This window comes from Lonchura striata, chromosome 2, assembly GCF_046129695.1.
Source record: "Lonchura striata isolate bLonStr1 chromosome 2, bLonStr1.mat, whole genome shotgun sequence".
Classification (NCBI taxonomy): domain Eukaryota; kingdom Metazoa; phylum Chordata; class Aves; order Passeriformes; family Estrildidae; genus Lonchura; species Lonchura striata.
Genome location: NC_134604.1, coordinates 2,464,870 through 2,478,018, shown reverse-complemented (window position 1 = coordinate 2,478,018; position 13,149 = coordinate 2,464,870).

Here is a 13,149-nt window from a genome sequence, read left to right as displayed (position 1 = left end):
CTGCTCTGCTCATTTGTAACCCTTTGGTTGCTAGAGGATTCATCTGTTTTGTAACAACACAGGGGTTTGTGAAAGATCTTGTGCATAGGTATCAAAATTGTCTGCTGTAACTACTGGCTACCACAATAAGCACTGCAGAATGCAATAAATCTCACCCTGACTGCAGTAAAATGTTGTCCCTGCTCTTCCCTTTAAAGCCCATTTCCCAGCTTTACTTTTCTCAGGAATCTTTTCCTGATTTGCAGCTTAAGTTTTCTCATAGGCAGGGTGTCCCTGTTGGTTTTTACCAGCTTCATCCGTTCCTTTTCAGAGTTATTCTGCCTCCCTCGAGCTCAGTAACTGGATTGATCGACAGAGGGCAATAGCATCTCACTCCAGCTTCCAGTCAGTCCTCTCTCCTGCTTCTATTTCCCCTCTGAGTCTCTGCATCCATCATTTGTTTCTCCTACTTCCAAACTTTCACCTTTGACCAGTGAAGGAGGGTGCCTCCAGCAGTTACAGGGGGCACAAGAATCTGTGTTTTTCTGCAAAAAAACCTGCTCAGCCAAAGGGCTTCTCTGTGCCCAGGGCAGCGAGGGTGCTGAATGTTGACACAGACTCTGAAAGCACTTCCACAAATCACAGCCCAAGGGTTGTTAAAAACCCGTGCACCCATTTTTTCTACAGAAGTAGAAACTGGCAGGAAGGAGAGACAATAACCTCCTTGGTGCTCAACATTCCTGCTGCCAGGGAATGTGTCTCCCTGTATGCCAGGCAGGTGCTGAGGATGCAGCTGGTAGTGGTTCCAAAACCTGTGAGCATGGATCTGATGTTCAAGGACTGCAGTGTGCTGGTGGCCTGCAGACTTAGATTCAATCCATCCACACAGGCATCCACTGGAAAGTACACAGGGCTCCCCAAAAAGGAAAGGATTGAAAGGAGCTCTTTCTCTCTTTCTCTCTAAAGTTTAACCCCTAGTGGAAGTTGCTGCTTCCATTTAATTTTCAGTCAAATATCTGCACTTGTCTGGAAACAGTTTGCCATATGAAAATACTTCTCCTCCTTCTGAGTGGAACGCAGGAGGTATTTGCTTATATGTACAACTGTCTCCCTGGAATTGGAAAAATCAATGGTGAGTAGAATAATCATTGTATGTTCTAGCCAAAAGTCAGTACTACCCCTATAGGAAAATATGTTAGGGATTGTACAGTGCAAGTAAATCCTTTTTGAGCTAGACTGCAGCTTTAAGCCCTGGACTTAGAAAATCATGCTCTGTTCATGTTATGGACTGTGAGTTGCCTGATTGAAGTTGCCCAGGGCTGTTCATGCTTCAGGACACTGAGCATGCAGGGAAGGCTTGGAGGGGCTGGGGACTCACACATCCAGCCAGCAATGGGCAATATGAGTGCTCCCTCGAGGGCAGACAAGGCAACAGCCAATAACTCTGCTCCGTGGTAAGGATCTGGATCTCTAGGGATGCACCTCTCTGGTCTTCTGGCTGACAGATTTTCTCTGCTCAGACTGCAGCAGAGTTGAAGGGAAGTTGCTCCTCAGCATCTGAGTACATGATTAGCATGGTATTTACTGCATTGAATGCATGTAGGCTGCCATGCAGCCATTCTATACCTTTAGCCTGGATTTGTCCTCCTGAGAACAGGAGAGAGGCCAGAGGAGGTCAGACTAGAGCTTCATCTAGCCCAGCATCCTGGCTCTGCTCTTGCCTATTGAACAGCTCACAGGCAATGTGTGTGAGGGAAAGGGCCAGTATGGAATGACTCACATCTGACAGTGAGCAGCAGGCAATGTTCATGCACTCCCTGGCAAGGCAGTTATGTCCAAACTGTCATATTTAATAATAACTGAATGTGACTGAACAAATCTAAATACTTTTGAACAAATGTATACTGTTGAGTTCAACATCCTGTGACAGTAAGTTGTACAGTTTTCCTTAGAGTCACAAATCATCCTTTCACTGCTATTCTCTTATTACAGAAAGCTAATAATATCTTACTGTATCTTCCCTGAAGCCCACAGTGCTAGCTTGCAGGAGACCAGAGGTAAGATTTTTCCTGTTTTCCATTTTACAAACCAATTGCCTCCGTGGCTACTACCTGTTTTACCTTACACCTGCCCTTCACTGCAATGTTGCCAGACTTTATGCACGTGATTTAATATTACCATGTTCTTTCTTCCCTTTCTGAGGTGACAATATCTCCTGGCCCTTGGGAGGAGCCCACCCACCCCATTTGTGCTGGCATCCATGAAAAATCTTCAGGCACAGATGGATTGCAGTTTTATTTTATGGCTATCACTGTTCAGATGGGGCTTCCCTGCAAGTCCTGTTGAGCTTGATTAGATGGAGTAGAAGACTGGAGTAGAAGAAATCAACTTCCCCAGCAATCTGAAAACAGCAAAGCACATAAAAGAACCCTCTGGTCTGCACAGCTATTTAAGGAGCGTTGAAAGACTTCAGAAATATTTCTGAGGCTTTTTCTTGCACTTTTTGGACAGATTTCAGTTCCTCCCCTTGATGCAGGTGAACTCTGAGGATGTTAAGTGACTAGGGCTGCCATTTTTGGTCAATAAATAGGATGTTTATTTGTCTTCTTGACGAATGCACACCAGCATCCTCATTATTAAAAAAAAAAAAAAAAAAAAAGAGTGGACCTGATAGTCACGGGGTAGTCATGTTATATATAATACTCTTATTAAAGTTGGCCTTAAAATATTTCACAGCCAGTGTCATCCTTTTTTATTTAAATTCAATTTACACAAAATAATGTTCTTCTTGCTCCATTTCTTCCAATGCCCTCTCTTTTCCTCCCCTGTTCATTTTTCTTTATCGTTTCAAAGTTAGTCCATTCACCAATGTCACCCCCTTCCACAGCCCCACATTTCACCTTTGCAAAACAGCAAAAAGCCAGCCATTTATTCTGCTTGCCATTTGTAGCAATTAAAAATAGGAGCTTGCAAATCAAGTTGCACTGTCATTAAGCAGGCGTCATTCAAAACTTGTGCAGAGACAGACAAAAGTTATTGATTTTCACTGTTTGGCTTTTTTTTTTCATCCTGCACCAGTGTTATCTACCCTTCTAGAACAAGTGTGTATCACAGCATGTTTTTCTTTGTACCATTTTTACCCTTCTTTGTCTTCACTGGCCTTTTTCAGCTGGCTCAGAGTGGCTTTGGAGGTGAGTCTGTAACTCTGCAGGGTGGGACTCTGGTTTAGCTCCTGTAGGTCTAATGTGGGTGGGGGACAGTAAATGGGAGGATGTGGAACACTGCATTAAATCTCACACACTTCTCTCAGCACCTGGCACTGCACCAAGGCCAGCTGAGAAGCTCCCTCACTTGGCTTTTAATCACTACTGCAGAAAAAGGGTTTTACCAAAACCCCACATTTTTTGGCTCTTTGTGTCCTTCCTTCCCTCTCAGAAGTTGCTCTCCTCTGCTTAGCAGGCAATACCTTCTCCCACACACCCAAGTGTCCTCAGGAAAAGAAGATGCAGTAAAATATTCAGCAGACTCTGCACATTCAGCTGGAGACAGTGAGATTGGTAGTTTTAGGTGTCCCTAAACTCATCTGTGTTGGTGAGCATCCCAAGAGCATCACCCTTGGCCAGCCCATTAATGCCCTGCAACGCCACGCTCTTCAATCCTCTGAAAATCTCATATAAAATTTAGAGATTTCACAATGAAACTCCATGTTTCTGACAGAAAAATCATCGACTCCTATTATAAAAATAACATACACCCCAAGCATTTAACAGAAAGAAACCCAGGTCAGGAGGCAGCCAAGCATGGCTGGTGTTGGGTGTAGCAGGAGTGCTGAAGCTGCATGGGTAATAGATTAATTCACACGTATATGGCTGATTATGTATTATTACTACAATTAAAGGATATTGCCAGTGGAATACAATGTTATGACAATGTAATGTTCTCTAAACTACCCTCTTGGCAGATATAAAAAATAAATGGAAAATCTGGAGACAAAAAGGCCACGAGTTGCAGAGTGGATGAATTTGGCCCACCTTCCTTGCTAATGTAGAACAGTTGGCTCTGGAATGTTATGCTGGATCACTTGTAAAACATTACCTGTCTGTAACAACCACATAACACCCATCCACTGTCCCAGTCACAATAACTTGCACCATCACTGCCCAAAAGAGCAAAACCTGCTGCAGATAACAAGGATGTTCCCTTTTTTAATTTTCTTTTTCTTCATCGAGGTCTTTTGGTTCATTAAAGCAGGAATTAAAAGCAAAAGAAACACCTTCATGTGGGGTTTAATGTGGCTGTACTGAATAATCATGTTTAAAAACGAACCACGTGCATTTGTCAAGTGTTATGTTTAAATAAGCAGTGCTCCAAAAGGCATTAATTATCAGAGTTATGTGAAACTGTCATTGTGGCCCAGTGCAGTGCCTCAAGGGTCAAGGCTGCTTGAGAAGTGTGAGAAAAGCCACTGCTGTGAGCCAGAGATGAGTCTGTAGCACTGAAGAAAACTAAGCACAGCTGGACAGGCTTCTCTTTTTGTGGTAGGTCTGTGCCCAGGTGGATGACAGCTCTGGAGATTCTTCAAGTAAAGGAAAAAGGAAATAAAGAATCATTGCATCAAAGTTTGGCTACCTATGCAACACTTCCTCATCTGAGCTAAGCCAGTGACTTCTGGAGAAGCTGCATAGTGCAGAGTGAGGCTGATTTACTGGGCACAAAACTGGCCTTTAAAATCTCTGTGTCCTAGAAAATGCCTTCTCTTAACTAGCTCAATTTACACATGCAGGTGAATGTATCAGGGCTGAGAGTGGATGTAGGAAAGCAGCAATGGGCCCCTACTGGCTTCTAACAGCAGAATTATCTTAATAGTTATTAAATGAGGTGAAAATAAGCTGAGGGGAAGCATGAGAGGAAAATTCAGGGGCAAGTGGCAGGGCTCAGTGAGCTGCATCATTAAGATGCTGCAAGAGCTAGAGGACAAGCATCTGCAGACCACAAACATATTTCCCAGCTCAGAACTGCAGAGATGTTTACCAGTCTCTCTCTTCTCCTGTGCTCAGAGTTCCTGTAAAATAAAATCATTATAAAACCTTCCAAGAAGACCAGTGCAAAAGAAAATCTACCCCAAGGCCTTGCTTAGGTAGAGCTATACCTTTTAACAGCTTAATAATGATATAATCTAGTGGATGATTACAGTCTGTGCTTAAGGAAAACTCTCCTGCTACAAAGGAGGCTAAAAACAGACAAATCAAGAAAAGGAGGATCTAATTTCTAGGATCTCCAAATGGCAAAAGAAACTGCGTAGATAATATGTTTTTTTATAAATCCATTTTCATCTCTCTTATTTGTTTCATCCTTAGTGTGCAATTTAGATGTGTTTAATAGATAGCAAGGCTGCATGACGAGAGCATTGCTACAGAAGGCTCCTGAGTAGGCTAATCTAAGTGCTTAAATCCGTAAGCACTAAGTGCTGCTGAGTTCTGCATTTGGGCTGACAAGGGTGGTCCATTAACTCAAATCATTTGTCCCATGACATTTTAGGGGAAGTTCCCTTTGGAAGATCTTATTTTTACTCCTAGACTCCAGTCTCAGAGAAAAGCCTGTGTCTTCCTGGCTGATTTTGCAGATGGGTCAGTCATTGCCTCATGAGTCTGTACTTGCAGAAGGTCATCAGGATTTATGGTGTGATCCTTGTCCACCTTTCCCATGGCTCTCTCCTAAGTTAGGTCTGGATATTCAAGAAAGGAATAACCTACTCTTGCAGGACAGTAGCTGCACCTCACCCTTTAGGTCACTTGCAATGCTCCTGTCACTACTGCAGTGCAATATTTGCACATTAAATGCACAGCAGCTCCCATTCTGTTGCAGCTCAGGAGCCAGCTCCAGAAGATGTTGACATCTCAGCCCTAAGGAGCAGGACGGGAGGCAAGTACAAAACACATGGCTCAAGGGATTTTGCTGCCTGGAATTTCTTGTCTTGAAACTTAACTTCACCAGGTCAGAGAAGTTGCTTCATCCTGTGCTGCTTCATTCAAGGTGGGAGAAGAGAGGCAGCCACTTCATCTTAATCAGCCCTTTTCACCCTTCTGCTCTGCATGGCAGGCATGTAAGTATGGCAAAGAAACCTTCTGCTCTGACTCACACCATTCTGTTGGCTTGCAATAAAAAGCTGTGTCCACTCCTTCCCTCCCAGAGAGTGTCCCTTGTGCCAGCACAGCCAGCAGAGGAGTCATGTAAGGCTGTGTGCTGCAAAGGGAAAGCTGAGATCCAGGTAAAACCAGGGGCCATTTGCAGCTTCCAGCTGACCTCTGGTCTCACCATCCCCACAGGATGGGCTGTGCTCTCAAAAGTTGTCTTCAAGAGGTGATTTGCACTCTGAGAAAGGCCTGAACCATAATGCTCTGAGAGCTGCTTTGAATGGTGTTTGAGAAGCCTCTGAAGACGTCACAGTGTGGGTCTCAGATTCAGTCAAAGGAAGAAACTGAGAGTTTCTAGCCAGGCAAAAAGCCTGGGAAAGAGCTGGGAAAGAATGTAAATAATTCTTTATCTCTCTTGTTGTTCACATTGTTTATAGTTAATTCTATCACTGTGCGTCAAGCACTCTGCACCAATGCTGTGGGTTGTTTTCACTTCAGAACCAATGGAGTTGGTCCTTGTGAAGCTCTGTATAAAAGAGCAGGGTATTTTGAATAAATCAGAGTTTTACTCTCAGCAGCCTTCTGAGTCAAGTCTATTCATTCCCATTCTGCCTCGACAGCGCCATCACAGAAAATGACTTTGCCAACATAGTCATGCCCAAATTGAGCTCAGTTGGTACAGTCTCTTGGTACAGGATCAAATCTGTGAAATCAGACACCAAACTGCATGAATTATCAAGACTGAATTCCATCTACACATTAGGGTGTTTTTTTATTATGAACAGCCAGCTTCTTTTTCTTTCTCTGCAATTAGCTGGGAACAATCAGTCTTCATGATGGCTCTCTAAAAACTGAAAAGATTAAATATACTCAAACTGTTTAAAAAAATTGCAGGTCCTTAGAAACAAAAATGAGAGGTTATGACACTGCTGTAGGGCTTGCAGTCAGTTGGTGTGAAACCAGGTTGTTTTTGAGGACTTGCAGCTGCCTATTTACAATGAATAAGAACTCCTGGGGAGATGGGACTGGAGGTGGGCCAGAAAAAGAGGAGAAAGACACTAAGCAAGAACATTTTCACTCCCTCACTTGTGAGAAATGGGCTGACAGCAATGATTTAAAAATTTCTAACAAAGAGGTAGAGTGTTTTGAAAGTGCTTGTAAAATGTTTCTTAACAGTAACTCTTCCAGTCTCTAGAATTATTGTGATCTGCTTTTAACAGGTGGGCTGCAACCAAAGTTTTTAAAATAACCTCAGGAAAGCATTTAAACATACACCATATTTTAAGCCAGGATGAAGCAATATGGAACTCTGTGGGGCTACTCAGTGGTGTGGAGACTCAAGGTTTCTGCAGGAAAGTTATCAGTGTATCATGGAAAAACAAATTCTAAGCCAGAATTATTACCTCTGTCTGGGATTTCTGTGTGCTGTAGACACACATACACATTTTCTATGCTGACTTATTCTAATTTATATCTTTATACTTCATGAGAAGGGCACCTATATTTTTTTCTAGGGATCTCACTGCTTGTAAAGGGGTTAAAAATTATGTGTCAGTTGTGAAGGATAAATTCTTGTGGCTATATTTGAAAATCACTTTGCACGAACATTTCTGCTTCAGACCTGAAGAAGACCCTGTTTGATTTTTCAAAGAAACTATATTGGTTTCATAAAACCCATTACTTTTTCCTACAAACCTTCTCACCCAGTGTAATATGGGAATAACCTGTACTGCAGAGGAAAAAAATTAGCATAAATATCCATGTATTTTATGTATTAGAACGACATGGTATTTTCATGAATGGACAAATCTGCTACAGTTCCACTGATGGGGATGGGAGAGACTGAAGTCTCACAAGGGGAGACTGAAAATGCCAGAGAGCTGCCTCAGGAAATGGTGGAGGGGCATTACAGTAAATGAGTGCAAACAACCTGGAGAAGTGAAACCTGTTATTTCACAAAGCCAGGGCTGGGCAGGGAGCCACAGGAACCAGGAATTTTCCTGGATCACCTCGTGTGTCAATGGCAACAACAGCAACAACAAAGGCCATCACTGGCAAGCACCTGACACAGATTAAAAAAACATGGATTGATTTTTAATTATTTTCAGGAAATTAACATTAAAAATGAGCTAATTTGACTATATTCCATGAAAAGCCCAAATGCAATTCTAACCCAAATCAAAAAATCTGTGTTAATCAAAACAACATGGAGGGGAAAGAAATCTGACATGGTGGCATCTGTCAGAACCTCAGGGCTTTAATGACTGATTTGAATCGCTCTGGATAAAGGGATTAGTTGATTAATTTTGTTATTTGTTGATTATGGGGCCTTTTTAATATGATGGATATTCTAAAAACAAAGCAATCTAAACCCTTCATTTTGCATTATAAATATCAACTGAAGTCTGGTAAAGCCTGCGAGAGCTTTTGCAGGGCTGTCAAACCACATGGATTAACTCTGGGATGTGGGAGCAAGAAAAAAGGAAAAGCTATTTCTAGATGACAAAGAAGATTACTCCAGTATTCCCTCTTTCCCATTGTGCTGGAGAGAAGAAAACACGGTCAGGCCATATTCTGCATTGAACTCTTCACATGAATTTCCACGCTCAGTTAAGTAATGAGACTTCCCACTAAACCCCTTTTTGGGCTGGCTGATGACAAGAAATCCAGAATTGGCTAGGGAAAATCACTGTACCATGCAGCAGAGCTGAGATTGTTACCCGAGAAATACATTTGCTTTCTCTTTTTTGACCAAATTATTTACAGCTGAAGAGCTCATTTTACTTGTATTTTTCTGTGAAGCAGATAACATTCAATCACCCGCTGAGTTATAGTCTAAAAACCAGTAGGTCTTTATTATCCAGGGTGGTGAACTCAATTGTCTCATGCAAAGGAGTTGAACACCCATTGACTACAGCAAGCTCAGTTCAGACAATGCTGGAAAATGGTCTTTGTTTTACAAGAATTGAAAAGTGATTAAACACTTGACTATTATAATGCATTCACATGAATTCCTGTCATGCTGCAGTCTCCCTCTGCAAATACTTGATTTGTCAATTATCTCAACTGGAATAACACAGGAACAACTCAGATGTGGCATAACATGTTAACTTCTCTTATTTATTTTCAAAATGTTTTAAACTCACTCATTTTTTTCTCTAGAAATTGCAGGTAGAATGTGTTCTTTCTCAATAAACTTTCAACATTTACACTCAGGTTTTCAATGAATATTATTTCAGTAAGGAAACAGAAATATATGAATGCATCTCACTGCTACAGAAAGAATATGACATTTTTCCTTCACATCTCTTACATCTCTTCCAGTGAACCTTCATACTACCAGTGATGATGAATAATATATTTAAAAAAAATATTTAAAATATTTAGATCCTTATTATGCAATTAGATCCCTTATTATGCAATAGAACCAGTATTATGCAAGGTGATGAACTAAATATTACATTTTGAGGTATTGTGATGGCTCCTGGCAGGGTAGGATGTCTAAGTTAATATTTTGCCCTACTCAGTATTAATCTACCTGAATAATTTACTAATGCTAAGCTTATTTGCTAAGCATAAATTTGTGTTCAGTGCTAGCAGCTTAGATATCAGTTCTAGGTTTGCCTACCCGTAGTTTGGATTATTCTTCAGAAGAGCTACAGCATTAAAACCAGGAAGTTTCAGACATGGAAGTCCTCTGGAGTTGCAAGTTATTTTGCTTGTATTCCCTGAACCCTGGTGCTCATGGTTCTTTCCTTTCCAAAGGCAACAGAGGCGCTTCCTCTGCGCTGCACCCATCTGACATCTGAGTTTGAGAGCTGAGAGGATCTCTGTAGCACCAGAGGTACTGCTTGGACCTCTAACACATTTTCAGACATTTCCACATCATTTTCCGTGGGTGGTGCCAGAAAAATGAAGTCCAGTACACATTTGAGTACAACTGTAGTGGTTGAATAGCAAAAAAAAGAAGAACCAAGATACCCATATATAAATGATATACAGGCATTCAGTACATATATGTATTACATATGTGTATACAAAACATATACATTTACCTAAAACTATTGGTTTATTGTATATTAGATGATGCATATAATATACTATAAACAATGTGTTATATATTACAGTCAAGGAATAAATTGTTATTGCTACTTGGATAACTCTGTTCTGCAGAGATGCTGCCTGACCTGCAGAAACTTCAGAGTAAGGACACCATTTGCAGATCTGGTTGGAAGGGCACAGGTAAAATGAGCAGCTGGTCCTAATGATTTCATTTGCAATGTCATGGGTAGCATTTGCCAGAAAATGTCAGAAGTATTTAATCTGTCTGTTTTGCCTTAGGCCCTATCTATGGAAGTGATCACTAGTGCGTAGCAATTAATTTTTTTAAGGTTTGACAATTTGTAGTACCAGGGAGAAAACCATGTCAACACTGGGGCACTAGGATAGAAGAAAAATGAGTGACAGAAAGACATCTCTTTGTCTGGCAGTGCAGGGCCACAGGCAGTGGTTGCTAACAGTCCCCAGCTACGTTGGGAAGATTTTGTCAGCACAGTGTCAAAGCAATTCTTCTGGGACAAAAGTCCTTTATTTTTGGGAACAAAAGCATCTCTTTCCTGTTAATATGGAAGAAGTAAGGACAACTAAATCAGAGCTCTGTTTTGAAAGAGAAAACTTCAGTCTGGAACCACCCAATAATTCATGAAAGCAGTAATTAAAAGAGGAAAAAGTTATTTAAACCTTATGCCAGCCTTAAACAGGCAGAACAAGTGGAGGGAGGGCACACGTGTGCATACACTGTGTCTTTGTTAAAAGCAAAAATCATTAATCTGTTTTTAGTTGGGTAGAATATTTCCCGATCATTTGGATATTTCTGTCATGTTTGCATGAGCTACTTTGATGCTTGGACACTTCCATCCTTCATCAGACCCAGAATGAGAGGCACCCTGAACTGGCTGGTGAAGATGGAAATTTCTCAGTGGCTGTCACTGATGTCTGGGCTCAGGCTGAGTTAGATTTGCATGTAAACTGCTGCTACTTTGAACTATTTTTTTTCTTTAAAAGTGTTTTCTTGCTGCAGTATGAGCAATGAACTCTGTTATTTTATTAATTTTGGCTGGCCACTGCATACTGCTGGCTGCTGATTCTCAAAGGGGAACCACCAAACTTGCCAAAGGGTAAGAGCAGTGGAAATACATGGAAAGTTTTAATTGGATTCCCATTTCAGAGGACAGGAATTATGCAATTAGGCATGGAAAGCATAAACACAAGGCTGTTCCAGGCAGTCTACATACAGAAATAATAATAAAAAAAAGGTAATTAACCTTACAACTGTAATATGGAGGGACATAAATTCCCATAAGGCAGAAGACACACTTCTGATGACCAAGTCGTTCACCTGACCCTCTCCATGAAATCCTGGAACAAAACAACCACCTCTTCTGAGAAGTTGTAAGCAATCAGCCCTTTTAAAACAACAAAATTTGGTCCACAGCTGCACTGAGCTAACATTAACCTTCACCTCACTTGTGTTGCTGGAGAAGGTAATGGACTTGCTGTGAAATCAGTAGCCCTGGACACCTTCTCCCCACTGAGGGCTCTGAAGAGGCCACTGGCACAGCAGCTGTAGGTGGGGTCATAGAGAAAATCATTCTGCCTGCACTCAGGATTTTAAAATGTCTTTCCTCTCCAAATAAATAATAAAGACTTGGAAAGTTCTGCCTGAAAACTCTGAGTGAGGGAAAAGTGAAAGAGAAGAATACCATTGTGATGGGACTTGAAAGGTCTTTTTTTTTTTTTTTTTTTTTTTAAGTTAAGAAATATTGTTTCCTTCTGGGACCCCAGAAGGTGCAGATACAGGAAAAGCAGAGAGAGTTTTCTTCCAATTATGCAGGCACTAGGGATAATAGTAATTAGTTCATCTACTGCAGAAATGTAAAGTCTCCTGGCTGGAACTCAGGCACACTGACTCACACCTTAGAGGAGATTAAGTATTGTTTTAATTCATATCCCTACAGGGAAGACAGGTGGACAGAATGTAATTACTAGGACACCAAGGATAACTATCTACCTCTGAAAAAGTGTATTATGGTCTGTAATATCTGTGAGCAGACAGGATCTTGTTTTTTCATCTGCAAGTTGGATGTAAATAAATTCATAAATTTTTCAAGTGTCCTGTATATGTATGAAAAGGGCAATTTTTGGAATGAAGATTGAAATTTCAGAGACAGCTCTTGCTGTCATGTAAAGAAGTAATTGCTAACCTGTGACAGGGATCATCTTTTAATATCTCAAGACAGCAGCCCTCAAAACTTGTTGTATAAATCTTTATCCCAGTTGTTTTGAAGGGATCTATACTGGATTGTTTTATTCATGTCTCCTCCATTAGTACAAGACTGAATTTTGCTATCCCTAAATCATTCCTAGTAAATTTAGCACAAGGCTCCAGCCTGGTTTTCACAGCTGAAGAACTTAATTTTTTTTCTGATTTATTATTGAAACAGCTCCTCTCCTGTAGCAGAGTTTGATAAAAGCAGAATAAAAAAAAATGGGCAAGCAAGATGGGCAGCTTATCAGTCCCAATTCTGGTTTTTCAGATCATACTGGCGTTTGCAATATGTGTGATGGCAGTTCTTCAGGATGTTGAGCATGAAGTGAAAAGGTTATTGTTGCCCACCTTGGTGTGGCACAATTGTAGGAATTGAGAAACAGCAAATTTCAAACAGCCTAAATGCAAATATTTGTCCTAAACATCAAAACCTAACAAGGAAATATCTTAGCAAACTTTCCCAGTTTCTCAAACTTCTGTTTTGCATTACTGGGAAGGGTGCACACACATTGAAAAGCATTGTCTAGTCAAGAAAATAGAAATTAATTTCAAAAGTCCTCAGAAAACCATGTACATAAAGGCACACACAGTGCATTGGGCAGTGAAAAAAGTGGTAACTGTGACATCCATGAAAGAAATAGACAAGTCTGTAGGGCCTAGCAAATCAAACTATTCCAAAATTGCTGAAACAAGATCCCACAAATCTAC